Source organism: Melospiza melodia, assembly GCF_035770615.1.
Source record: "Melospiza melodia melodia isolate bMelMel2 chromosome 7 unlocalized genomic scaffold, bMelMel2.pri SUPER_7_unloc_1, whole genome shotgun sequence".
Taxonomy (NCBI): domain Eukaryota; kingdom Metazoa; phylum Chordata; class Aves; order Passeriformes; family Passerellidae; genus Melospiza; species Melospiza melodia.
Window position 1 is genome coordinate 3911212 of NW_026948497.1, and position 26627 is coordinate 3937838.

General features: G+C 52.2%; 1 pseudogene; it reads right to left on the bottom strand.

The window, feature by feature from the left end:
• Positions 1-26627, bottom strand: part of LOC134432720 (zinc finger protein 850-like) — a 359084-nt pseudogene that overhangs the window by 128667 nt on the left and 203790 nt on the right.

Below are 26627 nucleotides of genomic sequence, written 5' to 3' on the forward strand. Positions count from 1 at the left end.
AAGACGAACACCTCAACATTGTAACGGACTCTATATTCATGGCAAGGCTTTGCCTAGCCATGGCAGGACTAGGAGTGTCAACATCTGCAGCAGCCCTAATGCTGGAAGAAGCACTCTCCTCACGACAGGGCACTGTGTCAGTCATCCACATCAACAGCCATGACCCAGTCAAAGGTTACTTCCAGATCGGCAACGACAAAGCGGACACTGCAGCAAAAGGCGTATGGATGTTGCAGGAAGCTCGTCAACTACACGAGTCGCTCCACATCGGAGCCAAAGCACTGGCGAATAGATGCGGAATCCCAATAGCGGACGCGAAACATGTGATGGCCACTTGCCCTCATTGCCAGAAGTCACCCCTATGGACCTGTGGGGTCAACCCGAGAGGTCTCAAGCCTTCAGAGATCTGGCAGTCGGACTTCACCTGGTGTCAACTGCTGAAGCCCCGAGCATGGCTTGCAGTGATAGGGGACACTTATAGCAGAACGATCATAGCCACACAGCACGCCAAAACTAACTCCAAGGCCACAATCCAGCACTGGCTGACAGCCATGGCTTGGCTTGGTATCCCCAAGCAGATCAAAACGGACAATGGCTCCAATTTCACCTCCAAACCAGTGCAAGAATTCGCCTCAAAATGGGGCATCACATTAGTGCAAGGTATCCCGTATAACAGTACCGGGCAGGCCATAGTTGAGAGAGCAAATCAGACCCTGAAAACGAAGCTAGAAGTGTTGGCGAAAGCAGAGGGCTTTGCCAATGCCACTCCCCCAGGAGATCAGGCGTGTGTACTGGCAACCGCTTTGCTAGCACTGAATCAATTTCCTAGGGAAGATGAAACAAACAGTCCCGTCCAAAAACACTGGGCCGCCCAAACGCCAGAGGAGGGCCCGCAGGTTGTAATTAGAAACGAGCTAGGCGAATGGGAACGGGGTTGGAGGTTGATGCTCACGGGGCAAAGGTACGCAGCTGTCAAAAAGGACGGCAAAATCAGGTGGTGTCCACTTAAGTCAATCAAGCCCGACCTTCACAACGAGCAGAATGAGACTGATGAGAGTTGCGAGTTTCTGTTTACGGGACATGCTCGTAGGACGTCCTTCTGACGCATACATCCCCATTCCAGAGGAAAGAGACAGACCACCAAGCCGCCAGGCAGCGCCTGAGAGACCCGCACGGGTGAGACCCAAGCATCAAAGGTGTTTCTGTGGGATTTTGCTGTTGGGGCTTGTTGCCAGAGGGCAAGCCAGCCCAGACCACTACCCCCATCGGCCATTCAGGTGGGTCATACGACACCTTAGTAGTGACAAGGTGCTCAAAGAAATCACCACACCGAATGCCCCATCCTTCGTGCTCCACATTACCAACCTGTTTCCAGGACGACCAAAGGTAGACCCCCATTCCCCACACGCCACACACATGTACCTATCCTACTGGTGCCCAGCTTCAAACCCTGGGAAAAGCTACTGCAATCACCCAGGGTGGGGATATTGTGGGCACTGGGGCTGCGAAACCATAGTTACCGATGCCAGACCGTCGGGGCCTGGGTGGGATCCACAAGAGCCTGACAAATTCTTACAGTTCACCTGGGCACCCACCGGCTGTAAAACACCTGTCTTCCTCCAGGGAAGCTTTTATTGAAATCGCCATAAAGTCCCAAAAATTCGGAAATGCACTGGCTACAACATGACGGTCTTGCTGCCAGATCGCACTAGCTGGGCCATAGGCAGAACGTGGACAGTGGTCCTTCAAGGGTCAAAAGAGAGGGTGAATGTGCGAATTATCAGGTTCCAACCGTCGGCACCCCGAGCGGTCAGACCCAACAAAGTGATTAAAAGCGTGCCGAAAGGGAGAAACGCGACCTACCCCAAAACCTTACCCACAAGGATCAGCAATGACCCGACCGGCCATGCGGAAGCCTTTCAGATAGGCCATTCAGCCGGGTCGGACTCAGACCCAATCCTTCGTATGTTAGAAGCTACCTTTGTATCCCTGAACGAATCCAACCCTAACCTAACCGAATCCTGCTGGCTTTGTTACGACGTCAAACCCCCCTTTTACGAAGGAGTCGCTTTACACACTCCCTTCAGTTACTCCACAGCAGATGCCCCTCACCAGTGCAGATGGGATACCCCCCACAAAGGAATCACCCTGAGTCAAGTCACAGGCCAGGGCAGATGCTTTGGCAATGCAACCCCAGCTAGGCGGAAAGGCAACATCTGCACCAAGGTAGTCAAGCCCAACAGGAAAAACAATAAGTGGGTAGTCCCATCCGCATCTGGGATGTGGGTTTGCCAGTGGTCCAGAGTGAGTCCCTGTGTGTTCCTTGCCAAATTCAATGACTCTAACGACTTTTGTGTCCAAGTTCTGATTGTTCCTAGGGTCCTGTACCACTCAGACGAAGAAGTGTATCACCTTTTTGAGGAACCCAGCTGGCTCCACAAAAGAGAAGTAATAACAGGTATAACTATCGCAATGCTGCTCGGCCTAGGAGCAGCCAGAACGGCCACGGGTGTCTCAGCCCTAGCGACCCAGCACCAAGGACTGTCCCAGCTGCAAATGACCATCGACGAGGACCTGCAAAGGATCGAGAAATCCATTTCCTTTCTAGAGAAGTCAGTCTCCTCACTCTTGGAAGTGGTCTTGCAGAACAGGCGAGGTCTGGACCTCCTGTTCATGCATCAAGGAGGCCTGTGTGCCGCCTTGAAAGAGGAGTGCTACTTCTACGCGGACCACACGGGAGTCGTAAGAGACTCCATGGCGGAACTCCGAAACAGACTGGCTCAGAGACAGAAAGACAGGTCTATTAGCATTGCTGCTTCCAGCAGTTACCTTCGGACCATGCCTGCTGAACAAGCTGGTCTCATTCGTTCAGACCTGCCTAGAACGGGCCAACATTCTGTTCATGGGCCGGCAACAAATGCTGTGAATTCAACCAGGGAACACTGCCAGTCTCAAGTCCTAAACTTGCCTGGCAAAAACTTACTCAGGTTTCCCAAACCCCTTTCCCTTGTCGAACTACAACCTTATACCTCATTTCAGTGCCTATGTATAAGACTACCTCATTCATTTGTGAAAAAAGGGGGGGGAATATGTGGTAGATAGGGACAGGCGGTCGGAAGATCACGGGATGTAACGGAAAGGCAGGACCCCCTGTTCCCCTAAGATAAGATATCACCCTAGGAATGTAGCCCCCCTAACAGTAGTAACTTTCCACTTCACTTCTGGTAACTTTCCACTCCTTACTAACCATAGTAGCAAAGATAGCAAAGGCAGACCCCCCTCTGACGTAGAGACCCCCTTAGACTACAAAACCCCACGAGAAGAGATAATAAAGGCCTTTGACCATCCACCACATTGGTGTCTGCGTGCTTCATTGGCCCGAGCGACCCTGGAGAGTTTGGGCCGCCGTGCTGTTCCTCAGAACCAGGTAGCCTTGCCTTGTATCAGAAGGCAACATACTGAATTAACAAAACTTGCAAAGCAGTATGGGTTTCTCCCCCACAAAACCAAAACAGAACACAAATGTCAAGTGTCTCTCACCGGGGGACACCAGATTCTTTTGTCAGAACAAGCAGCCAGTGGGTGCTGGGAACATGGGGTGTGCTTAACAATGGGAGACAGACGCATCCCATGGTCCCTGACTCAGTGTGCAGCTCATTGGGCAGGGGCCTCAACCCCTTGGAAAGGGGAGACCTTTTAACCAGAGCTGGTACCCCCGGCCAACCCCTGGAAAACATTCACAAAGCTGCTTGCTTGCAAATGATGCATGAAAGAAAATCAACTACAAGCTATGAGTTACCAATGCAATCACCTGTAAAGCCTGAAATTACGACTCCTTTAATTCTAGGGCTTTCAGAAACACTTAAACCTACAACCACTCTCCCTTAAAAACCATAGTAGCTGTATCTCCTGTAGAAACACCAGATAGATTTCTTAGTAACCAGAATGACCCATTTGTTCCCCTTTATGACTTGCTGAGCAAAGGGGTGAAATGGGATTGGACTCCTTCTCAGGAGGCAGCATTGCAATTGCTGATTTTTGAAGCAACATCTCACCAAGCACTGGACCCTGTCCATCCCACAGATCCCTTTCAGGTGGAATGGGGATTTGCCTCCTCAGGGCAAATGTCAATGCACATTTGACAGCAGGGTCCTGAGGGTCCGACAAGGCCTGTTGTTTTCTATTCCCATGGCTTCAAAGATGCTGAGAAAAGATACACTACCTGGGAAAAATGATTGTTTGTGGTTAGCTTAGCTCTCATAGGAGTGGAAAAAATCTTAGCAATACAAGAAACTGAGAGCTTGGATAGCAGCCAAGACAAAATTGCCTCTGTGATTAAAGCAACCCCTCCTTTCTCTTCTGCTTCTGCTAACAGAGAGGGACAACGCAGTGCTCATGCTGAGGAACTGTTAACTTTCTGGAGTATTTTCCAGCGTGAGGGACAGAATTCTTTTCTTGTCTGTATTTACACTGAGTCCTCTGCTGTGTTCATATTTGGGTTGGTCCAGGCTGATGCTTTTAAAAGAGCTACAGGAGATGATTCTGTTAAAGCAATGGTTTGCAATTTTCCTAAAACCACAGGAAATTCAATCTGATAATGTTTCTCACTTACTGTCAAAGGTGTGCAGGATTGGGCAGAAGGTGAAAAGATTAAATGGACTTCTCACACCTCTTACTATAGATGGTGGGTAAATGGGTTCCAAAATCACTGCTTTTTGCCTGACAGCTCCAAGCATAATTCTTTCACTATGGGGACCAGATGATTTCAAGAACCCAGCACATCACCCGGGACAACCTGTTTTGGTGGAGCCCCCTACTCTAGGGGAAGTACCACTGCTGTTCAAAATGTCTCTGACAATTCCATTGTTCTAACTTTTTCTGCCTATTCGTGGCAGAGTCTGTTGTGTTTATTATTACAGAAGAACTCTGAGGGACATGAAGACCTGATAAACCATGATAACACTAGAGATTGACAACAGAAATCATCTTTTCCCTTCCCTTTATGGTAACACCAGGTGATGATTTTACACGTAACATGTAAATTAATTGAACTTGAATAAATTGGCTGCCACATCCAGAGATTTGACCAAATTACAACAACCATAGAAGTCATCCTTACTGGCATTGGGAATCAGTGATTGCCATCAAACATTTTACCAAATTGGGATAAAGTAAATGTAAATGATCACAAATTGGTTATTGATGCACTCGGTGATACACAAAACTACGTTTCTTTGGCTCTCAGCTGTATCCAGGCACAATTGTGGATGCAGTCAGTTGCTGCCTCAATTATAAGAGCAGGTGAAGAAGGCACTTTTCCCACTAAAATTTGGAAAATAATTTGGGACAATGCCACTTACTTTGAAAGAGAATTCCAATCCTGGTGGAACTTAGTGAATTTTACCTATGACCCCATTTCAAATACAGCCAGCTTTTGTGTTAACCATACACAGTGCCTCAGAGCATTTGATTTTCCCTGTTATAGCATTAGAACTGAATTACGACAAAGCTGTTCTCTATCCCATAGAGAATGGGACCGTCAAATTGGTGAGAAATGGCAAATTGTCAGTTTAGAATCTTGTATTGTCCGAGAACAACAAGGGCTCATCTGTGAAATCAATGCAATCAGAGCTCAAGACATTTGTTTAGACACAGAGCAAAATATGTGTCATTTTGAAATTTGTCCTAACAAGACTTCTGAAACAGTCCTTATATACATAGGCAATAGATGTGCACGCTTTAGAACCATTTGTGATTTTGTATTTGTAGAGAATGTTGTAGTAGATACTAAAAATCTTTCAAATTTCTGTGCTTGTAACTTTACCAAGATTACAGGATGTGATTTCTCTTATGAAGCCCCATTTACCTCTCACTACCTGTTGCAATCTAACTACACACTGATTCACAAACTGATGCCTACTCCTATTGGGATGAATCTCACTTTGGTAAGACAAGTGTTGCTCCATCGAGACTTGGTTGAAATCCTTGAGAAGACTCAGAAAAACGGACAGAAAACCCTGGTGACTGTTCATCACAATGTGAGACAGATACATCGTGTCATGGAAAGAGTGGAGGAAGATGCCGAGCACAGATGGTGGGATACTCTTTTAGGTGGTCTCCTACTGCCACGGGTGCCCTGAACAGTGTGTGCCATGCCATTGTTATCCTTTTGACTCTACTTCTGTTTGGTTTTATTTTATCAGCAGTCCTATTCATTATGCATTGGAGCATGAAAACAGCTGACAAGATTGATGTCTATAGTTCATGCACACAACTTGGCTGATATCCTCTACACTATGGACATCCCCAAGACTTTGACACAAAGCAATTATGAATGAAGCCTATGTGTTTTGGAATAATTCCTAATTTCCATTTATGATTTTGTGGGAATTACTTTAGATTTTTAGTGAATTGTCTTAGAAAATCTTTTTTAAAATTAATGCTTGTATTATGATTTGTTTATTGCTTTTGCTTTGGATTATTTGTGACTGGTTTCAAACATTTGAAAATTGTTATAAAAGTAATATTGTTTTAATTAATCAACTATTTGTGAGAATTGTTATGATAATCAATATTAAACATGTTTGTTTAATGTTTCCCTTTCCCTCCTCCTTTTCAAATCCTTTCCTTTCCTTCTCTCTCCTTTTCCTCTCTTTCTGTCATCCCTATTTTTCCGGGTTATACTACCAACGTACTGCGAGTTCTGCAGATTCATCAACGATACTCCAAAGTTCTGCTGATGAAGATCCCTCAAGACAATTGTGAGTAACGGTGTCATGTGAGAGTCTGTCTGGATTTTCCCTCATCTGCCTCATGATCGTCAATGGGGGACCACTGAAGAGAAGACCCCCCCCTGTCTTAAATGTCTGGCTCCAAAGGAGAAAGTCATGTACCTGAGACCTGAGAGCACAGTGCTAAGCCATTGTTCTCACAGGTGTTGTTTGCTGTGTGCTACACTGAGCCCAAGGAGAAGAAGAAGGGGGCACCATGCCCTTTGTGCAACAACAGCCTTGGGAGCTGTCCCACCCCTCGGCCTGGCAGGACTTCTCCTGAGTTTCAGGTGGTCCCCCCACAGAAGACCCTCACCTGTTTTACAACCGCCATGACAGACAGACTGAGATGGAAGGAGCCTCTCCATCAAGGACTGAGACATGGAACCCCCATGTGAAAAGGCCCCTCTGCTCCTTCCAAGGACTGGGACTGAAACCCCCAGCCCAGGGCAGGTGTGTGGGGGAGGCAAGCTGACCAAAGCGAGATGTTTGCCTGCAGGTTGTGACCCCTGCACCAAGAAGACAATGGCTCTCGTTTACTGCTGAGAGCATGGACTACCTGTTACATCTATTCCTTATTGTATCTGTTCCACCTCACCCCCCCGCCCCGCAATTCTCAATAGAGTTATCATAATAAAAACCTCTGAGTTAGCGAGAGACTTCGAGATCTCCCCGACGTAACAGCAGATCCTCGACTGGACTGGACCAAAGGACTTTGTCTCTATGTTTGGTAGCTCTATCCCCTCTCTCTTTCTCTCTCTCTTTTGTCTCTCTCTCTTCCCCCATCTTTTTCTCTCCCTTAATCCCTCTATCACATTTTGCTGTGGTCATTCAATAAAGGTGCATTTGTTTCGATTATCATTGCAAACCCCCTTGTACCATGTGGGTTCTTTTTGCACCCTGAGATCAAATCCATGAACCATCACGAAACCCGTCCGTGAGGATGGATCGTGACACCCCCCGAGGACCCCTCCCCAAATTCCCCCCCAAAGGCCTCCCAGCACCCCCAGACCCTGCTAAAACCCCCTCAAGTTTCCCCCAGATCCTCCCCAAATCCCCCCCAAACCTCCTCAAGACCCCTCCCCAAATTCCCCTCACGACCCCTCCAGGACCCCTCACCTGTCCCTGCGCCTCCTCAGCAGCTCCCGGAGCCCCCCGTCCTCTCCCAGCGCCTCCCCCGCTCTCTCCAGCGCCTCCCGCAGGACCCGCCCGAGCCCGGGGCGGCTCCCGGGGGTCCCTGAGGGGGTCCCGGGGGGCGGCGCCCGCTCCATGCCTGGCTCCGGGGTCAGGGGGCGCTGCTCTATGCTTGGCTCTGATTGGCTGCAGTGGCGCAAGGAGGGTGGGAGTTGCTGAGGGGAGGCATGCGGTGATTGGCTGGATGGGTGCACAGAGAGGCTGGTGTTCCTGAGGGGAGACCCACGGTGATTGGTCGGTTTAGGACGGGGCGTGAGTTTTTTACAATAAAAAACTCTCAGGCAAAGATATGGGAGTAGAAATAACAGTTCTTTATTAAGAAGAATTAAAAATACAAATGCAGTAGTACAAACAAAAAAAAAAAACAGTGATAGAGTCAGTATTCTCCAGGAATCCAGTGAAACAGGTTCATCCTCTTGGAATACAGTGGGAATAGGGCTGATCCTTTGGGAATCCATTTCTTAACTCCCAAAGGCAGGTGAAAGCCAGGGCCATGGAATTTTTACAGGGTATCCCAAGGGTGGAGTTGGGGTTTGGGTCAGGGGAGGAGTTCTTAGCACCATAAGGAGAGTGAGATCGAATTCCTGCCTCTTAGCAACAGCAGCACTCCACACAGAACGCATCCCCAAATCCTAAATTCCCTCTAAAAAACCTGAGAAATAATGCAACGTCAGATATATTCGATCAATTTCCTTCATTTAAACCAGTTTGGGGTGTTTTTAAAGGATGAAGGTGAAGTAGAGGAAAATTAGGGCCAAACCAAAAGGAGAAGCAGCCAGGTGTGTTCTGAACATGGATCACAGGGAATGTGGCTCACCTGGGCTGTGCCCAAAGTGCCTCCTCCAGTGGGGGATGGAGCTGGAGCAGCGCACAAAGCTCTGCCTGCACTCGGGGCACTCACAGGGCTTCCCTTAGTGGTGCCTCCGTTGGTGTTGGGTCAAGTTAGAGCTCTGTGAGAAGCTCTTCCCACACTGGGGACACTTGTAGGGCCTCTCCCCAGTGTGGATGCGCCGGTGGGTGACGAGTGTGGAGTTGTGCTTGAATCCCTTCCCGCAGTCGGGACAGCGGAAGGGCCTCTCCTCTGTGTGAATTCGATAGTGCAGGAGGAGATTTGAGGTGGTCGGAAACCTCTTCCTGCATTTATCACACTTGTAGGGCCTCTCCCCTGTGTGGATGCGCCGGTGGATAATGAGGGTGGAGTTGTGCTTGAATCGCTTCCCGCAGTCTGGGCATTGGAAGGGCCTCTCCTCTCTGTGAATCTGATAGTGCTGGACGAGATTGGAGCTGCTCTGAAACCCCTTCCCACACTTGGAACACTCATAGGACCTCTCCCCAGTGTGGGTCCTCTGGTGGTGGATCAGGCCGGAGCTCTGGCTGAAGCACATCCCACACTCGGAGCATGTGTATGGCCTCTCCCCAGTGTGGATCCTCTCGTGCGTGATCAGGCTGGAGCTCTGGCTGAAGCTCTTCCCACACTCCGCACACTCATAGGGCCGTTCCCCAGTGTGGATCCTCTGGTGCCTGATCAGGTCAGAGTTCCACCTGAAGCTCTTCCCACACTCCACGCACCTGTGGGGCTTCTCCCCACCAGGGAGCTGCTCATGGAGCACCAGCTCCGAGCTCTGGCTCCGTCTGCGGCCGCCTTCCCGGCCCAGGCTGGCTCTTTCCCCCTCAGATCCCCGCCAGTTGCGTTTGCAGCCCCTCCTCGTGCGGAATCTCTGGGGCTTTTCCTCCCCATTGGCTTCCTGCGCCGTGGAGCCGCTCAAAACGGCCTCTTCCACCAGGTTCTGCCGCGGGCATTTGTTCTCCCTGCTCTCCATGCTCAGCTCCTGCTCTGGGGGAGGAAGGACAAGGACAGGATGGGATTTGCCTCTGTGCCACAGGCAAGGGCAAGGAGATCCCCCCAGGGCTGAGCTGCAGCCGGGGCCGTGCTGGGCTGGGAGATGGAGCAGCACAGAGGGGAAAGGGGCACTGACTTCCTCCTCACCTGCCTCAGTGTCCCAGGGCATCTTCCTCTTCCTCGCAGCCTCCCAGGCCTTGGCAATGGGAAATCCTGGTTTGGGGAAAACAAGGGATGAGAGCGTTTGTAGGACTGTCGGGGGGTAGGTCGGTCGGGACGGACGGAGATGAGAGAGCTCTGCAGCCAGGTCGTGGAACTTGCAGTTTATTGCAAAGGGCCTGGGTGCAGGGCCCTGCTTGGAGCTGCCAGGCACAGCTCGGAGCAGGCCCGAGACTAGAGAGGGGTAGAGAGGATGAGCGGGTAAAAGACGAAGACAGGCAAGAGCATAACACAGTAATGTTCCCATTACAACACAATAGTTTTATTCTGTGTTGAATATTCTACTTCTCACCAACCAATCAAGTACAAGATACAAATCCTACAGAATTTACATACAGCGTGTAAGAATCATTACATCACCACACTGTGTTACATTTTACCCCCTAAAAACTCCTCTTTGGACCTCTTCTGCTGAGCTAGTAGGGTCTGCTCTGAACCTTGAATCTGTCTGCAAGCAGAGGGAATTGTTTCATCAAAAGGGGATTACCTTCAGTAGTCCACACCATTGTTTTCCAGTTGTTCACTAACTGAGGTATCTCAGAGCTTGCTTTCATTTCAGTCTTCCTTATACTTTCTATATTCTCAAAATCTTTTGCAAGACAATCGTATTTATAAGTCTTTCCTGTTTCACCTTCCCCAACACACACTGAGTTTGAAGGTCCCTGTGTCCGAGTTCATCTCTACAAGTCACCAGCCACCTCGGCTCCAGAAAAACCTCCCAAACACCCAGATTCAGCCCTGAAAAAGCCTCCCAGGAGTTCCCCATCCCTGGTCCCTCCTCTCTGGTGTTCAGGGGTTTTCCCCTGTCCCAGCTGCTGGGGGTCACGCTTGGATTGGGGTCCCCCTTGTGCCCGGTGCCCGCCCTGCCCAGGCTGCTGGCAGTCCCAGCAATGCCAAAAGCTCCCCCCGCTTCGCTCTCCCCATTTCGGGATGCCGGGGCTGTTTGGGCTCCCGGGCTCCCTTCTCCCCTCATTCTCTGCTCTGGGCTGCAGCGGCTCCAAGGAGTCCCCCCTGCCCCTCTCCAGGCTCTTGAGGCTCCCGCCCATGGCACCGCTCCCCCCTCTCTGGGCTCCCCCCTTTGGGCTCCTGGGGGACACAGGGCTCTGCTCCTCCAGGCTGCCTCTGCCGGCAGCCGCCACCGCCACCACCCGATGTCCCCCCAAGGGGCCTTTGCCGCTCAGCCTTGGACTGCTTCATTATCCAAACATCCCCCAAAACCCCAACCCAGGGACCCTTCAGGATATCCGGGCCAAGCTCCCCCTCTCTGTTCACAGGCGCGATTGGGGGGACGATGATCCCACAGGTGGGGGCTGCAAATTCAGGCTGGGATTGACAGCATGGTTCCCTCAGCTCAGCCTTGATCCGCCTTTGTCCCTCCTCTTCCTCCCCACTCCTCCCCTTCCATCCCCCATCCTCCTCCCACTCTGTCTTATCCCCACCTCCTTCTCCTCTTCCATGCCTCCCCTCCCATCCCACCTCCTCCTCCATAACCGCACCTCCTTCTCCTCCTTCCATCGCTGCTGTCTCTCTGCCTTCATCCCTCCTCTTCCATCCCTCCCCCTGCTCCTCCTCCCTAACCTCACCTGTGCCTCCCCCTCCATCCCGGACCTTCCCTGCCTCCTCCTCCTCCTCCCCCAGCAGCAGCCACACCCTCAGTGCCCTCGCAGCCATCACAGCCCGTGGCAGGAGCGGGGATGGAGCCCGGACAGTTCGGGATGGGCAGCGCGGGGCTCTCGGCTGCTCCGCTGCGGGCGGGGGGAACCCGGCCCGGGCCAAAGGAGAGGCAAACTGGTAAAACTGGGGGCACATCACAAAGCTAGGGATGCAGCAGAAAATGGAGATAAAAGAGTTATGTTAATAATAATTCCAAAGGAGGAAAAGATGCAAATTCCAAAGTTTAGGGAAGCTGAGAAAAAAGAATTAAACAAGATAGGAAGTGAAAAAGACATACCAGGGAAATGGAAACTTCTTGAAGGAAGACAATTTAATAATAAAATGTGCTTACTAGGAAAATATTAGAAGACTTGCATCAGAAAACCCACTGGGGTAGTCAAGCTTTGTGTGATCACTTTTTAAGGAACTATGTGTGCACTGGGATTTTTGGAGTAGCAAAGCAAGTAACTGAAAGATGCTTAATTTGCCAAAGGAGAAATAAAAAGGTGAAGAGAAAAACAACATTTGGAGGTCATGAGTTAGCTGGTTGACCATTTCAAAGTATCCATGCAGAAGATTAGATTTGTTAGGCTCTGGATTTATTTGTTAAAAAAATTGATTAATCTAGAAGAAAGAGAATATGCCATATGTTAGACAGGAGATTTCAGGAGAATAAAAATCTTTGAAGTATCAGAAACACCAGAGGGGGGGGAAAAAAAAAAAAGGGGGGGAAACGAAAGGGAAGGGAACAAGAGAAAAAATCAGAAAGAGAGTGGGATCCTCTGCAGGTCTTGCCCCCTCCGTTCACGACCGAGGCACCTGTCCCGGGTCCCGGCTCGCTGCCCGCCTCAGCTCCGCCTGCCCTGGTTTCCATCCCAGGTGCGGCCTCACTACCCAGGGCAGCTCCACCTGCCCCGGCGCTGTCGCTCAATTTGTGTGCCCTGCTCCCACTGCCTGGCCCGCGGCCGCTCTGCCGGCCATGCTGGGGAAGATGGGGGTTGCTCTGTCCTGCCGCCTGCTCCGAGGTCACCGCGCCAACCGCACCCAGGGGGGGTCCCAGCCATCCCATCCCCGGCCGTCCTGCCCGTGCCACCTCCGCTGGGCACCGCCGCCGCTGCCGGGCTCTCCCACCTGCCTTTGCTCTGCCGGCAGCTGCCGGATCAGCCGCCATCAGCCATGCGGGGGCTGCCCACACTCCGCCTCGGGCTCCATGGGAAGATCCCCCTCTGCCGATTCTGGCAGCAGACCCTGCCCACACTCCCACCGAGCCTCGGCGGGATATCCTCCCCTGACCCCGTCCTGCTCTGAGTTACGTCCCCTTGGTAACCACAGCTCCGGCTGTTCAGGGAAACTCTCTCTCTCTACAGGAAGCACCTTATCGAAACACTAGGAGCTTGGTTAAAAGGCAGCCTTCTCCAAATTCAGTCCAAGACACGGGAGAAAGGCTATAGAAGGTAAAAAAGTGAAAGATCTAGATGAAGGCATTGTTCTATTTCCGTTCAGAGAGGTTCCCATGGGAGGGATGCGCTGCCCCGCCCTGCAGGAGCCACCAGCGCCCCTGCCGGCCGTGCCCGGAACTGCACCCAAGGGGAAAGCGCCGCAGCCCAAAGGCCGGGACTGGGTCCGGGCTCTGTTTGCTGTCAGTACCGCAGCTGTTGGTGTTTGTTTGCTTTATTGTACACACTAGTAAAGAACTGGTATTCCTACTCCCATATCTTTGCCTGAGAGCCCCTGCATTTCACTACTCTAAAAATCAAGAGGGAGGGGGTTTGCATTCTCCATTCCAAGAGAGGCTTTTTCTGCCTTCCCGAGCAGACACCTCTCTTGTAAAGCAAGACAACCACCCACAGGCACTGAGGGGGCTGCAGGAGGGGCACAAGAAGGCCCTGCGGCACTTGGGCACAAAGGCACAGCAGGTGAGTGCAAGAAGGGAGCAGCAAAAGGCCAAGCTGAAGGCAAAGGCCAGGGCACAGCTCCTACAGCCCCTGAGGGATCAACCCCAGGGCCCAAGGGGGCCCCAGCACCCAGGGCACGGCTCGGCCACAAGCACCTGGCAGAGGCATTGCCCTCCTCGGCAGGGGAGAGCCCACCCAAACAGCCCCTGGCAAGGAACCAGGGCTCCAACTGCAGGGCACAAGACACTGCAAGCACAGACAGCAGCACCCTCAGGACCAGCAAGTCCACCCCTTGATGGACATGGATTGGCAGGGCTGTCACAGCTCCCATCACACCACGGACCCTCCACACTGGAGCCCCTGAGAACATTCAGGGTGGGTCTGCATTGAGAGGAAGCATTTCCTGATGGACACAGGGGCCTCTCAATCCACTGTGAATCTCAGACCCAAGGAGGGGAAAAAGGCAAAAATGTCTTTGATTAAAGACATAAAGTTTTATTGTCTCCTAATTGTGATTATAATTTACTGGGAAGGGATTTGATCACTTAGCTCAGAACGCAAATTAATATTATAAAAAGTGATACAGAGGCTAGTTCTGTTGCATCTCTGAGTCCAATGTCTGGCAAGGCCTATGATGAAGTGAATCCAGCAGTGTGGGCAGCCTCAGGGAAAGAGGGAAAATTAGATATGGAGCCTCTACAAATTACTTTAAAGCAACCAGGACAAGCAATTCCCTGTTCCAAGAGAGGGAAGAAAGGGCTCACAGCCCTGTATTGACTCCCTGTTAAAGGCAGGGCTTTTGGAGCCAAGGATGTCTCCCTACAACACTCCTATCCTGCCAGTCAACAAACTGGATGGATGGACAGGAGGAGGAAACACACCATTTTCAAGTGTTAAAATGAAGACTAACTGAGACTGCTGGCCTGGGACTTCCAGACAGGGAAAATTAATTCCAATTATAGGTGGATATTAAACAGGGTCTTGCCAAACATGTTCTAGTGCTAAAATATTTGACCCTATATAGGACGTCCTATACTTCAAGTCTGGCATCAAATTAAAGCTCTGACAACCTAAACAGCCTCTAAATGGATGAGCAGGGCTCGGTTATTACAGTATGAAACTTGTTCAATGGCACAGGAGGATTTAGAACTGAGGACAGGGCAAGGGTTTAACCCAGCCTCCTGTTAGAACAGCCTGGAGAGGGGCTGGCAAGGAACCCAGGACTCCACTCAAGGGACAGAGCTCCAGACCCAGGCTGGGAGAGATTGATGATGGGACATTGCCTGGCCTGAGGGAGAAAATGTGTTTGTGGCTGGCTCTGCAAGAGCAGCAGAAGGGAAAAGAGCTACAAGACAGGCTGTTATTAAGGAAGGGCAATCAGACACAGCGCAGGTCACCGCCCCATGCTCAGCTCAACCCGCGCAGCTGTGGGTGCCTGTGAGAGCCTGGCACTGAAATGCCCTGAGCAGGAAGGCTTCAATATCTTCTACTGACACCATGGCACCTAACAGGGGGGCAAAAGCAATTCTCACTGCTTCAGCAACCACTGGAGCAGATATCAAGGCACATTCTCCCACAGGAAGCTGGGCTGGCACACAGCCTGCCCTGGCACTTTGCTGCTGCCAACACCCAGCCAGGACATCGGCTCCTGCCTAAGGAGTGCAAAGCAGCACCACTGGTGGCCAAGGGGCCCATGCCAAGTGTCCCTGAGGCCAGAAACCACCGCCAGCACAGCTCAACACACAGCTCATGGGGGGACCCCTCGGCCTGGCCTCAAGGGCTCTGAAGCCCCAGAGATTTGCACTTCCCGCCTGCAGCAGGAGGATGGGAGGCCGCCCCTGAGCCTGCCCTGAAGGCAACGCAGCAGCAGCCAGGGCTCCACAGCGGGCCAAGCCCCTGCGCCTGCCCACAGATCCTCGGCTGGAATCCTCTGCAATCCTGGCCACCCTGCTCTGCCATCTCCAGCCCCTGGGGCCAAGCCTTGCTGCCACTGCTGCAGCTTCAGCGCTGGCTGGGCCTGTACTGCCACAGCTGCTGGGGAACACCATGGCACAATTCCACTCTGGGGCTCACTGACACCCACACTCTGGGCTGCCTGCCATTGCACTGCTGCAAAATGTACCAAGTTTGGTTCTTTTAAATCTTATTTCTCTGCTCAGAAAGGTCTCTCTACACAAAGGTTTGCCTTTGGGAAAGGAATTTTAAAGATTTTATTTAAGGAGTGTTACACCACTCAATGGAGATGAGTTTAACATCCCAACAGACTGGGAACAGCCCAAAAGACACCCACAGAGATAACGACCAGCAACAAAACATCAACATTGCCCAGCAGCAAACAGCAACCAACAGCTACCCCAGACACTGCCCCAGCAGAGCTGGAGACACCTGGGCTGGAAAAGGCTGAGAAGGAAATCCAGGAGTGTGGACCGAATTCACACATCAGAGTCAAAGAAATCCGGGTCCAACAGGAAACCAAATGCTAACAACTTACACAACTTGGAAACAATGAGCATTAAAGCAGTGGATTTAGATTGGTTCTACATAAAGTTTAGGAAAAATCGAGTAAAACTCACATGGCATGGAATGATTTTTTCTGCACAGCTGGGCTATTTGAGAAAGAAATTATTTCTGTTGCACATCCAGGCGAGAACCAATGATGCCTTGGCTCTCTAACAATAAAGAGATTCTTGGAGAGTTTTTGTTTTCCTTGCAGTTTCAGTGACAAAATTACAACACGAGAAAATGTTTTCATTATGTTCCCACTTAATGTTGTCAGGTAGGTTTGGGACAGCAGTGTGAGAATCAAGTTTTGGTCAGGGTTTTTCCATGTTCTCCTTTATGTAGCTTTTGCAAAATTGAAGAGCTTTAACCATAATATTTTGAACTCGTAAAAAGTTAATACTTCTAAAAAAAAAAAGCAGATTCTGGGGGGGCCACATGTGACTCACCAGATGGCTGCCCTGGAAGAGAAGCTCCATTCCAGGCAGCCTGCAGAGGAGCTTTAGAAATGCAAATGAACACTGCTGGGCAAAGTGTGGACAATGCACCTGGGTCTCTTGCCCGGGGCAGGAATTGGGCTGATTCCCTCTGCCCCTCACCCCAAGCTCTGCCTGCTGGCACTGATGGAATTTGCACAGCTCAAGGCAGAGCCCATGGGGAGGATATCTCACCCTGCAACAGAAACGGGTGAAGCTGCAAAGGGAAATAGCAAATGGAGAATATTGGGAAAACTTCACTATAAACAAATGGGGGGAATCATCCCTCTGCCCTCTCCAACATGTGCTCTCACTGTCTGTGTTATATAGGGTATATTAGAGCACTGGGGATTTTTTGCTACCAAAAATTCAGGGAAATCAGTTGGGAATCCAAGGATTTAATGATTTAATTAGAGAAAAGCAGTCAATTGATCCAGCCCTGGCTGGAGAGAGTGGCCAAAAATGGAAAAAAGAGGAATGGCCAGCAGAACAAATCCTACAACACCATGGACCAGCCCCTGGGAACTCGAACCAATTCATATCAGGAGCCACAGAACCCATTTCTCATTTCAATAGCATCATTAGATTACAAGCTGCCCTCGCAATAACCAACCAGACAGCTCCAGCTCCTGACCTTCCTGCCGACCAATCCACTGAAAAGAGGAACACAACACTTAACCATGGGATGGGATCATATTACGTTTTAGCAGAAAAAAAGGGGAGTTTGTGGAAAATTAAATGACTCAAACTCTTGTTGGCAAAGAGATGACAAAGAAAAAGTGGTGAAACAGATAACAAAGGAAGTAAGAAAGCACCTCATGCTCCAGCCCAAACGTGGAAAGGACAGGAATGGGACACGGTTTTGTGGCTCCTTGGCAGACCATGGGTTAAACGAATGCTGTTTCTCCTCTGATGTGCAACAGCAACTCTCATCTTTTTACCATGCTCCACACCTTGAGAGTGCAGCTCATTCAGCAGCTGAGCGAGGGGCCAGGGATTTGTAGATAAGGAAGCAACGGGCGAAACCATCAGCTTCAATAAATGTAACTAATTAACAAGGACTGCTGTTCACACAATGTCCCGCTAAATTCCTGAACTTCCAGAAGAAAACAGCCTTTACAGAGCCGTGAATATCGGCTGTTATACAAAAGTGGGGGTGCACATTAACGAGGACATGCAGTTGCCGGATCGGGAGGTCTGAACCTTCAGCACCTCAGCCAGTGGGCAAAGGGAGGGGGAGATGAGGCCGGGAAAATGAGGATAAAAAGGAGGCTGCGAACTATAACAATGGCAGAGAGCGCACGGCAAATGCCCCACGGCCTTTCCCTCTGCTCAGCAATAAAGTCACTTTTACAGGACTCCTCTGTCTCCTCTGCGCACAGAAACCTCCGGCCACGGCAATTTTCCGCACAGCCCCGGGCACGGGGCAGCCCCCTCTGTCCCAGCCACAGCAACCGGGCCGAGCCAACGCTGCTCCGGTAGCGGCTCCTGCCGAGGCAGCGGCCGCAAGGAGACCGCGGGCAGCCGCTCCCGCAGCGCCCTCACGCCAGCGGCAACACGCGCCGGACACAGCACAACGAACCCGCCCGAGCCCCCTGCCGCCCCGAGGCCCCGCACAACCTAGCGCGGCTCCCACCTGCGCTGCGGCCGCCTCCGAGCTCCGCCGCCGCCTCACCGCGCTCCGGCCGCTGCCGCCGCTCACGGCACCGCACACACGCTCCGACAATGGCGCCGCTGCCCAGCCACGGCCGCCCTCAGCCCGCCACCGGGGCCCTGCTCCGCCCCGCTCCCACCAATCAGCGCGCCACAACCACGACTGACGGTACCATCGCCCAATCCCAGACAGGGGCGGGCTCTGCACACGGCACAGCCCCGCCCCGCGCTCTCAGGGCGCCCCGGGCTGCGTGAGGGCAGAGCCGGAGCTGAGGAACAGCCCTGGAAAGGGCCCGGGCCCGAGGGGATTGAGGTGAAAACACAAACAAACTTTTCCCCAGGTCCCGCCACGGCTTTCCCGGCACTGCGGCTCCGGTGGCTCCGGCTCAGCGGGAAGCCCCGGAGCATCACTTCTCTTGCCCCTAATTAGGAGCATCATTGTATCGCTTTGATTTCCCCCAAAAAGGGAAAACCGCCCCAAACCCCTGTGGATGAGTGGGAGATGGGAGATATTTCTGAAAGAAAACTCCTAAAACTCAAAGCAGGATAATGAGAAGTAAGTGAAGATCCTTAAATGCAGCTTTCCCCCACGCCTCCCTCCTTCCAGCTGCACCTCCTGCCCCGGCAGTGCCGCAGACAGGGAATGGGGCCGGGCTCAGTTCATTCCCCGGGGCTTCTCCCTCTGCTCAGGGACAGGAGTCGTTCCCCTGCTGCACCCTGGGTTCTCTCCCACCGGAGACTTCTCCAGGAACTTCTCCAAGCTGAGTCCATCCCACGGGGCACAGCCCCCTCCAAGTGCTGCAGCGTGGGACACTGTGCCCCGGGGTCAGTCCTGCCAGGACAGGCTGCTCCAGCGGGGCCCTCTGGCCGCGGGGTCACAGCCTCCTCTCAGGCATCGCCGTGCTGCAGCGTGGCTGCTCCGGGGGCTGCAGGGGGATCTCTGCATCCCCATGGATCTGCAGGGGGATCTCTGCATCCCCGTGGATCTGTGGGGGTATCGGTGCATCCCCATGGATCTGCGGGGGGATCTCTGCTTCACCTTTGGATCTGCATGGGGATCTCTGCATCCGGCACCGCCATTTTTGCAGTCACGAGGAACAGGCTGAGCTCTGCCTGAAGCTCTTCTCACATTCCCCACGCCTTTCCCAGCCCAGGGAAGCTTTTACCCTTTTACCTCCTCACAGCTCCCCAGGCTGGGTTTGCAGGCCCTCCTCGTGTGGGATCTCTGGAGCTCTTCCTCCCCGTTGGATTCCTGTACCATGGAGCCATTCCAAATGGCCTCTTCCACGAGGTTCTGTGGCAGGGATTTGTTCTCCCTGGTCTCTGTCCGCAGCTCAGTGCCTGGGGGAAGAAGGACAAGGAGAGGGAGAGACAGGGAGAAGGGCAAATGAAAATGCAGGAGGAGAGGAAAAAACAAGAAGGAACAAAAGAGGAAGGAAATGGGAAAGGAACATGAATGGATGAAGGACAGAATGAGGAGAGGAAGGAGGGCAGACAAGGAGAAGATGGGATTTGCCTCCATGCCAGAGGGAAGGGGAAGGAGATCCCCCCAGTCCATGCCTGGCAGGATGGCGTTGGCAGTGAGGCTGTCCTGCAGCGGTGCTGGGCTGGGAGATGGAGCAGCAGAGAGGGGAAAGGGGCAGTGATTCCTCCTGCCCTGCCTGGCTGTCCCAGTCTGGAGTGTCCTGGCGCTGCCGAGGCCCTTGGAGCGTCTGGCACTCCGGAGCCCGAAGCTCACGGCTGCTTTATAAAGCTGACAAAGTCGGCGGGATGGGTCTGGGCATGATCTGCAGCAAACTGGGTTTATTGGTACAGGAACAGGGCACAGAGCTGAACAAGGCCCAGGGACAAAGACGGGCCGCAAGCTGAGGGCACAGGGGGTTTTTAGATGGGGCAGTGAGGGTGGAGCTGAGGGTCAGGGTCCAATGGATATGGGGGAAAATGGGGCAAAGGAGGGGTTAAGGGTCGGGTCAGCTAATAGGGAAACACGGGCAGAGGAATGCAGTAAATTAGAGCCAATGGAGGGACAGAGAGGGAGAACATTCTAGGGACTAACCAAAGATGGGTAATAGGGGGTGATCTAGGGTAATTAGGCCAAGGGGCCAATGGGGTAACATAACTTTCCATAAATCAGCATGTACTTGCAAAGATCTATGGGAGAAGCAAGCTTTTTACCATAACCTTGAAATCTATTCTTCTTATTGGGGACCAGTCCCCCACGGGAGGGAGACTGAGACTCCCATGTGCCTCCACACCAGTGCATCTTCCTTTTCCTCGCAGCCTCCTTCTCCTCCATCCAGACAAAGGTTAGGATTGACAAATCCTGTCTTTGCGGGAAGAACAAGGGGTGAGCACCTTGGGTTTTGTGAGAAAGGAGCCTCACTCTTTAGAATTTTTGAAAGTTTAATAAGGAATAATAAGGGACAAATCAGTAACAGCGCTGGGTGCTCAGCGATGGCCAGAGGCACACTGGTTAACCACAGCAACGCTTCTTGTCTCGTTTTCCCATTGTATTGTTCCAATACATATTCATAATGGTTACACACATTCAAACATTTCTCTGAACTCGTTTACATGCTCCAGGAATTCTTTAGGTTGGTTTGACCCCCAACTCACCTTTTTAGAGCACGTGCAGGAATCGTGGATTGCTGTTTTGAGGGTTGTGTGTCACTCCCTCACAAGGGCCCCTGTTCTGTGGTTTCAGCAGGTGACAGTTATTGACAGTGCAAGGGTCAGTGGCAGGGCTCCTCATCACATCCCTTCCTTAAATGTTGTCTGACCATGCAGATGGTTTTAGCTATTTCCACAAGTACTTGAAATGAACATTGGCTATTTCACAGCTATCTCTGAAGTGTTATTGTCAGTTATTTACAAAAATAAAAGCATTAATTATTATTTCACAACTACAGCTACTTCTGCAAAAGTTCACATTCTAATGCACAACACATGGCATCCACTTTAATATTTTTCAAAAGCCAAAACTATAATGTATGTTTATCACACTGTCCACAAACTGTCATCCATAAATGATGTTCTGAGGATATGAGCTACACAGGGGCCAGGGCATAGGCCACAAAAAGCTGACAAATTATACTATAGCAAAAGCAGTTAAAAGTGATTACAAACTGTACTCTATGGAAATCAATGTGATTAAGAATAGATTACAGAAGTCAATATATAATAGCAAAAGCCAACACTACCCAGTTATTTATAACAATCCCAGGGCAGGTTTTTCCCTTGCATGGAGCACTTGGGCCTTCCCCAGGCCCCTTCCGCCCTCGTGCAGAGCCGGTGGCATTTTCCAGCACACCCAGTTTGTAACCAAGAACCGGGTGCAGCCGAGAAGGCTCCAAGCGCCTCCTTCCAGGCTGACTCTGCAGGGGCCGAGGCTGCTCTGGGCTCTGCCAGGGCTCTGCTGGGGCTCAGCTCTGGGCCAGGCTGGGCCCGCTCTCCCCTCACATTGCTCCGGGCAGCTGAGGCACAGCGGGAGGAGGAAGGGACACGGCAAGGCAGCTGAGGGTTAAGAGAGTTTTTATTCAAACAACTGCCATAACAAACAGGCTGTCCTAACTACCATAAGCAACTACAGTGCTAACTACCATAACGAACTACCAGTGCTAACTACCATAACTAACTAGTTGTCCTTACTTCTGTAACTGAAAGCTGTCCTCAAGTGCTTCATCTCCTCCGCTGCTCCCTCAGTTGCTTTGCTGCAGTGATCAGAGGGGTCAGGCTGGAGAGAGGCTTGGCTGATGATAAAAATGGGTGCTGCCCGAAAAATAAAAGGAAAGAAATGAACTGTTACTTTCCAGAGTCAAGTTCCTCACAGGCTCTGTTGCAACAGGACAAAGGGAAATACTTTGAAACTCAGGAGAGGGAAGCAGGCTCAGATTAGATCTAAGGAAGAATTTTTTAACCAGCAGAATGGGGAAACACTGACAGAAGGTGCCCAGAGATGTGGGAAGTGCCTCCTCCCTGGAAACATCCAAGCTCAGGTCAGGCAGGGCTCTGGGCCCCCTGAGCTGCTTGAAGATGTCCCTGCTCACTGTGGGGCACCAGGTCCAGATGAGCTCCAAAGGAGCCTGCCAAGCCACAGCAGGCGAGGATTCTGTTTGCTCTGCGTGCGGAACGCAGCCAGACTGGAGACTGTCGGAGGGGGCCCCACAAGAAAACCCCTCCCTGGCGCTGCTGCTTCCCCTGCAGCCCCTGGCCCTCAGCTGCAGCAGCTCCTGGGCAGCACAGCGCCGCTCCTCGTCCGGCTCCGGGCTGCACTCGAGGCAGTCCCGCAGCAGAGCCGACAGGCGCCGGGGCTCCTGCAGCTGCGGGCTCCCGTTCTGCCGGATCAGAGCGCGAGCCTGCAGGGAAAGCAAACTCAGCGCTCTGCCAGCTCCCTTCACACCCACACGGGCTCACATCCACCCCGGGGCCTCAGCCCCAGCTCCAGGGGCACTTTCCTCCCTGCCACAGATGCTGCTCAGAGCTCATTTTGCTATGCCAGCCAAAACACCCAAACCCTGGGGCTGCCACAGCCACTGCAACATCCAAATGATCTCGCCTTGAGAGCCAGTTTCATTGGCTGACTCTGTCAGTAGGAACCTCCATCAGAAATAGCACATTTTGCTTCTCCAAATGGGGACACCAGCTTTACAGGCCATTTTCCAGAGTCAGTGTGGTCTGCCTGTGTTATTTCAGAGGATTTTTGGCATCTCTGCAGTGCCACTGACACTCGAGTAAATGCATTCCTGATGCCCCATCCCAGAAACTGTCAGGCAAGAAACAGGAGGTTTGTTATGCTGAAAGCTCAGGCTTGGTGACACAGAGAAAGTAGCTTGGACTAGATAAGAAATACGTTAGACTGTGAGGATGTTAAACAATCATCTTCAGGCTTTAGAAATTTTCCAATGAGAAGAATCAGGGGGGAGATCATCTTGCAAAATGTCCTTTAGAAGCTCCTGCAGAAATCTTGTTGTGTTTGGGGCTGGGATTTGGGGGTGGTTTGGGGTTTTCTTGCAAGGTAATATTAGACCTGATGCACTTGCTTCGTATTTCCAGGTCATCCTCACAGCCAGATGAGTTGCAACAACATAAATCCCAAAGAAAATTGTTGCTGGAGACTGAAGAATATTCTTCTGTGTTGGTGCTGGAGTCCTCTGGGAATTCCCTTCCCATGTGCAGAAACCTCCAGCTGCTGCTCCCAGTGCAGGGTCCCCCTGTGCTCACAGGCCTCTGCAGCCACTGCAGAATTTGCCTCTTACCATGGCTGCCGTTTCCCTGAAGTAAGGAGGTTCTCCTTCCACCATCTCGATGGTCACAGTGCCAAAGGCCCAGATGTCCACCTTGGGGCCATAAGGAGATCTGGTCACAACTTCTGGGGCCATCCAGTGAGCAGTGCCCACCATGGAGCTGCGCTGGTCCTGCTCAGGGCTGAGCTGAGCGCAGAGGCCAAAATCAGCTGAGGACAGAAACAAACCCTGTCAAAGGCAGCTGGAATGAGGAAACCAAGCACCAAGATTCCCCACTCTCAGTCTGAGAGTGCAGTAGTGAAGTCAGCTGGAAAAGCCCTCAGGGCTGTAGCCAAGGAAAGATGGAACTGGACCCTTCAAGAAACCCTCAGCTTTCATGCAGTGGCATTTACTGATTCCCTTGGAGCTTTAGATTCCCACTGCTGCCCCTCTGGCAGGGCCATAGGCAGAGCAAAGGCCCTGCTGGCACCCTGCTCCTCTGCTGAGCTCTCTGCAGGGGCAGCCGCTCTCAGCTGGCACCCGGGGCCGGGCAGTGCCCCCAGCAGCCCGTGTGGGGCTCTGGCCCTCCCTGGGAAGCAGCCCCACACCCGCAGCCCGGGAGCGCCGTGCCTGGCCAGGAGCACCCACCCAGCCTGACAGAGCCGTCCATGCCCAGGAGGAGGTTGGAGCTCTTCAGATCCCTGTGGATCACCCGCTTGGAATGGAGGAAATCCAGGCCCTGCAGACACTGAGAGAGAACAATTTGGTAAATAGGTGTGATTCATGCTGATAAAATTGAAACAGTAATCAATGTTGACACAGTAATTAATATTTTGAAATAATAAAACAGATAAAGTTGTAATGCCAAAGAAGAAAGGGAGAGGAGGGGCTCCACCCCCTCTCCTGGCAGATGTTCAAGGATAGGAGGAAAAAGCAAGAGAGAACAGTTACTAAAAATTAACAGAGAGAAGGGAAAATCTGATTGGGTCCCAGGAAAATGCCTGCTATAAGAGATTTATTGCTTTGATGCTAAAATGTAGTATTATGTTAATTTTGGCTTACATTATACTGGCTTGGTGCACATCTGTAACCCAAAGGTGAATTAAAGGACAAAGAGGAAGAGGAGAGGTCTTCATCCAAAACGACCCCCAAAGACGGGTGCGACCACCAAACCGAGTGGTGGAGCATGCGCGGTAAAGGTGGTGATGAGGGCGGAGGTAAAAATGTGATGAATCGAAAATGGGAGGAGATGGCATTGACACATGACATATAAGGGGGGAATCTTCACTTGGCAAGCTCGTACATGAGGTGGCAAGGGTCCAAGAGCCCTGCACTCCGTACCCCGCAGTTACCTTTTGCTTATGCGCTATTATTTGAACCAAATTATCCCTTATTTTTAATCAAATTATATTGTCGATATATATTTTCTAAACTATTCAATTAAAATTGCTGCTATCTCAAATATTGTTTGGTTTTTTTTATGATGGGATAATTGGGCAAACATAACAACAAGAAACACAAGGGCAAAACCAATGGCCGGAATATATCACACAAGAAAGGACAGTTCAGAATTCTGCCAGCAGCAGCTTTGCTGTGACAGGCCAGGAGTGCAGTGCTCACAAGCTCCAGGCAAACGGTTCAAGGCAAAGCTGAGAACAGCAAATCAAATCCAAAACAGACAAAGAGTACCACAACAGCAGGAGAGAGAACAAGAACAGAGTAGAAGTGCAGTGATGCCGGCAAGCCGTTCACTGCAGAGGCTCTTTCTTCTCCAGCTCACAAAAACAACACAGAAACAAAGCCCTGAGCATGGAGCCACTCCTGCTCTCATGCCCTGTTTGGAAAGGCCATTGTGTCCCAGCCATGGAGTGACAAGCAGGATCCCTCACCTCTCGACTGACAGCTGTCATCTCCCTTTCAGCCATGCGTGTCTGTCTGACAACATCCTGCAAAGTTCCTCCATCCATGTATTCCATCACCAGCCAGAGATCTCCATCAACAAGGAAGCTGGAAGAGGAAAGCAATGGCATGGAGATGAAAGTGCAGAGCTCAATTCCCCCATGGAAAAGCCTGGAGTGCAGTTTTGTTTCCAGGTCACTTGTCAGTGAGGACAGAATCAGAATCATCCCCTTCCACCATTCCCTCCAGAACAAGGACACGCAGTTGTCCGGTGGAGCTCCGTGCACCGCTCCAGGTCCATCCCCCGTGGGAGGATCCACGCTGGATAACCCCGGGCGGCCCCCAGGGTGAAAGCCCCCCGGCTTGAGAACACAACTGGCTGGGGGCTCCGCATCTTCCTCGCCCCCCCTGTAGACACCATGATGAAGGCCGGAGCATCCCCGCTCCTTTTCTTGTTTCTGGTCCTCTCCTTATGTCCCCCCTCCTCTTCCTCCCGCCTCTCCTTCCCCGGTTCAATCGCTCCTCCCGCTCCTCGTTCCTCATCCGCCTCCTTCCCCTCCTCTCTCTCACGTCCCCCGCCCCTTCCTCCTCCTCCTCCCGCTCTCCCCGGGCCCAGCCCCCACCCTTTGTCCCCCTCCCTTTGCCCAAACCCTTCCCCATCGCCCCCCAATAAACGGCCCCGGGCCCAACTGGGAAGCTTTACTGGGAGCACTGGGAGCAGGCACTGGGTGGGGGCAGAGCGCCAGCGGGGCTGGGGGTACACGGCACCCCCCAGAATCAGCGGAGCGGGGACGGAGCGGGGGGTCCCGGCCGGGCCCGAGCCCACGGGGAGGGGCTGCGGCCGCCGCCGGCTCAGGAGCTCTGTGGGCAGAGAAAAGGGGGTGACACAGGGCTGGGGGCCCCGGCGGGAGCGCACACGCTCCGCCACGGCGGGGACGCCGCCCCCGGCACCCGCCCTGACCTTCTTGCGCAGGGAGAAGCCGAGCCCCAGCGCCAGGAAGACGAAGCCCAAGACGAAGCCCCCGATGCCCGTCAGCATCTTGCTGCGGGCGGCGTCCGGCGGCATCTCTGGGGGGTCCGCAGGGCTCAGCACCCCCAAAACCTCTCAGCGACACCCCGAGCCCCTCCCAGAGCCCTCCCTGTGGTCCCCAGCCCAGCCAGGACCCCCTGAAACCTTTCCCAGATCCCTTTTTGTCCTGGCCAGGAGCCACCAAAGCCCCTCCGGTCCCTCTCAGCATCCCACAGCCCCCTCCCAGGTGCCCCCAGCGCCCCAGGACCCCCAAAGCCTCTCTCAGTCCCTTGGCAGC